Genomic DNA, 3488 nt, shown 5'->3' on the forward strand with positions numbered 1-3488 from the left:
TTGCCCTTGCCTTGGCTTGCTCGGCATTGGAACTGCCTTGCTTTGCCCCGGCCTTGCCTTCTCGGCATTGGCATTGCGTTGCCTTGATTTGCACTGGCCTTGGTCAGCTCGGCATTGGCATTGGCATTGGCATTGGCACTGCCTTGCCTTGCCTTGCCTTGGCGTTGGTTGTCCCTGCCTTGCCCTTGCCCTTTCTTGGCCTGGCCTTGCCTTGGTTTGCTCGGTATTGGCATCGCCTTGCCTTGCATTGGCATTTGTTGCCCCTGCCTTGGCCTTGGTTGCCGCTGCCTTGCCCTTGCTTGGCCTGGCCTTGCTCGGCATTGGCATCGCCTTGCCTTGCATTGGCATTTGTTGCCCCTGCCTTGCCCTCGGTTGCCCCTGCCTTGGCCTTGGTTGCCGCTGCCTTGCCCTTGCTTGGCCTGGCCTGGCCTTGCCTTGCTCCGCATTGGCATCGCCTTGCCTTGCATTGGCATTTGTTGCCCCTGCCTTGCCCTCGGTTGCCCCTGCCTTGGCCTTGGTTGCCGCTGCCTTGCCCTTGGTTGCCGCTGCCTTGCCCTTGCTTGCCCTTGCCTTGCTCGGCATCGGCATCGCCTTGCCTTCCATTGGCATTTGTTGCCCCTGCCTTGCCCTTGCTTGGCCTTGCCCGGCCTCGTCTTTCCCTTTCCTGGCACTGCCCTCGTTGTGGCTTGCCTGGCCTTGCTTGCTTGACACTGCCCTTGCTTGTCCTTGCCTTGTGCTTTGGCTTGCCTGGCCTTGCTGCCTTGCCTTGCTCGGCATGGCACTTGCTCGGCCTTGCTCGGCATGGCACTTGCTCGGCATGGCACTTGCTCGGCCTTGAAAGGCATGGCACTTGCTCGGCCTTGCTCGGCATGGCACTTGCTCGGCATGGCACTTGCTCGGCATGGCACTTGCTCGGCCTTGAAAGGCATACCATATGCCTTGGCGAGGCTAATATCCCTGCCTGGCGAGGCTAATTTGCCTGCAGGAATGAAGGCTGAATGGGCTAGCGAGGCTAGTATTCCTGCCTGGCGAGGCTAATATCCATGCAGGAATGCAGGCTGAATTGGCTAGCGAGGCTAATATCCCTGCCTAGCGAGGCTAATATGCCCGCAGGAATGCAGGCAGAATGGGCTAGCGAGGCTAATATGCCCGCAGGAATGCAGGCAGAATGGGCTAGCGAGGCTAATATCCCTGCCTAGCGAGGCTAATATGCCCGCAGGAATGCAGGCAGAATGGGCTAGCGAGGCTAATATCCATGCCTAGCGAGGCTAATATCCCTGCCTGGCGAGGCTAATCTCCCCGCCTGGCGAGGCTAATAGCGTGTGAGACAACACACAGACAACACGGAGACAACACACGGACAACACGGAGACAACACGCCTGGCGAGGCTAATTCCCCTGCCTGGCGAGGCTAATTCCCCTGCCTGGCGAGGCTAATATGGCTGCACGCTAGCATGCCAACGAATGCCAAACCTCGAAAACTCAATTTTATTTCAAATATCCCCCTGCATTTTATGTTGCAAACCTATAGGGGACGATTTTTAGGACATTTTAAGATTGACATATCGTCATTTGGTCGAGTTTTCAGTTTATTTTGATTTTCTACATCTCAGAAACGAGAAATATCATATCAAATCGAAAACTCATCCAAATGACCTGAAATCAACTTCTAAATTTCTCTAAAATCATTGCTTACAGTTCTGAACCATAAAATATATACACTTTTACAAGTGAAACGGAGTTGGAAATTTCCAAAGCCAAGAACGCGACATGGCCTTGCCTAGAGTGCAAATGCCATGTCAAGGCCGCATTCTGTTCAACTTTGCCCGCACTATAATTTGACCATAAATAAGTCTCTATTTTAAGGAAATTTTGCAAGTGGTAGCAGTCCGAAACATCAAGCGGTTTGTCATTTTCGATTTTCGACATTCTGCCCCTTTTGGAAAATAAAAACAAATACTTCTGGGTCGAAATTAAATCTGGCCTTTTTCCACAAGGTGCCTGACATTATTCTGAGTGTCCCTGCAAAAAATCTCGATTTTATACCAAATGTACAATTAGTTATGGCGTTTGCCCCTCCTCGGAAATCCCATGTTTCCCCCTGCCCTTCCCAGTTTTCTCCAATATGCTCTATAGGGGAGTAGTGGTTCTCTGCAAAATGACCCCCTTGCAGAGACCGCCTCCCCTGCCCCCAGTAGTCCCTCCCCCTTCCCCCAATTGCTTATATACGATATTTGCTGCCTCGAATGTCCCTAACAAACAATTATAAGCAATTAAAAACGGATTTAAGAGGGATTTAGGAGGTGTTCTTCGCCCAGCTGGGGGGGTGATGAACAACACGAAGGGGGGGTCATGTGGGATCGGTGTTGCCTCTAGTCCACTGAAACGATGTCAGTAACCGCTCAGATCAATCAAAGGGAGGGATAGGAGCCCGTCGGTATCGAGAAATTGTGCTTCGGCACTCGATTTGCGACATAAACAAATGCTGTGAGGGGAGGAAGGTGTCGGTGTCGATGAACTCAGTTCAATGCACGAGTAATAAGCAGGCCGGGGGACTGGGCGCGATGCAAAGTGCTTCGGCATTCGATTTGTGAAAAGCGAGGGTGGCGAGGGGGGGAAGGTGCCGGTGTCGGAACCCACTAGTACGCGCAAGTAGATGTATTTCGAAAGCGCCGAGCGGGGGGAAGGTGCCGGTATCGATGAACCCTCTTCAATGCTTGCAGTAATAAGCAGATCGGGTGTCGGGGGCGATGCAAAGCTCTCGGAAGCTCCGTTTGTGAAAAGCGAGCGCGGCGAAGGGGGGGAAAGAGATGCCGGTGGCCGAAATACACTCACCTCAATGCTCGAGTAGTAGCAAATCGGGTGCCGCGGCGCAATGCAGAGTGCTTCGGCACTCGATTTGCGACATAAACAAATGCGGCGAGGGGAGGAAGGTGTCGGTGTCGATGAACTCAGTTCAATGCGCGAGTAATAAGCAGGCCGGGGGACTGGGCGCGATGCAAAGTGCTTCGGCATTCGATTTGTGAAAAGCGAGGGGGGGAAGGTGCCGGTGTCGGAACCCACTAGTACGCGCAAGTAGATGTATTTCGAAAGCGTCGAGCGGGGGGAAGGTGCCGGTATCGATGAACCCTCTTCAATGCTTGCAGTAATAAGCAGATCGGGTGTCGGGGGCGATGCAAAGCTCTCGGAAGCTCCGTTTGTGAAAAGCGAGCGCGGCGAAGGGGGGGAAAGAGATGCCGGTGGCCGAAATACACTCACCTCAATGCTCGAGTAGTAGCAAATCGGGTGCCGCGGCGCAATGCAGAGTGCTTCGGCACTCGATTTGCGACAAAAACAAATGCGGCGAGGGGAGGAAGGTGTCGGTGTCGATGAACTCAGTTCAATGCGCGAGTAATAAGCAGGCCGGGGGACTGGGCGCGATGCAAAGTGCTTCGGCATTCGATTTGTGAAAAGCGAGGGCGGCGAGGGGGGGAAGGTGCCGGTGTCGG

This window comes from Argentina anserina, chromosome 1, assembly GCF_933775445.1.
Source record: "Argentina anserina chromosome 1, drPotAnse1.1, whole genome shotgun sequence".
NCBI classification, from domain to species: Eukaryota; Viridiplantae; Streptophyta; class Magnoliopsida; order Rosales; family Rosaceae; genus Argentina; species Argentina anserina.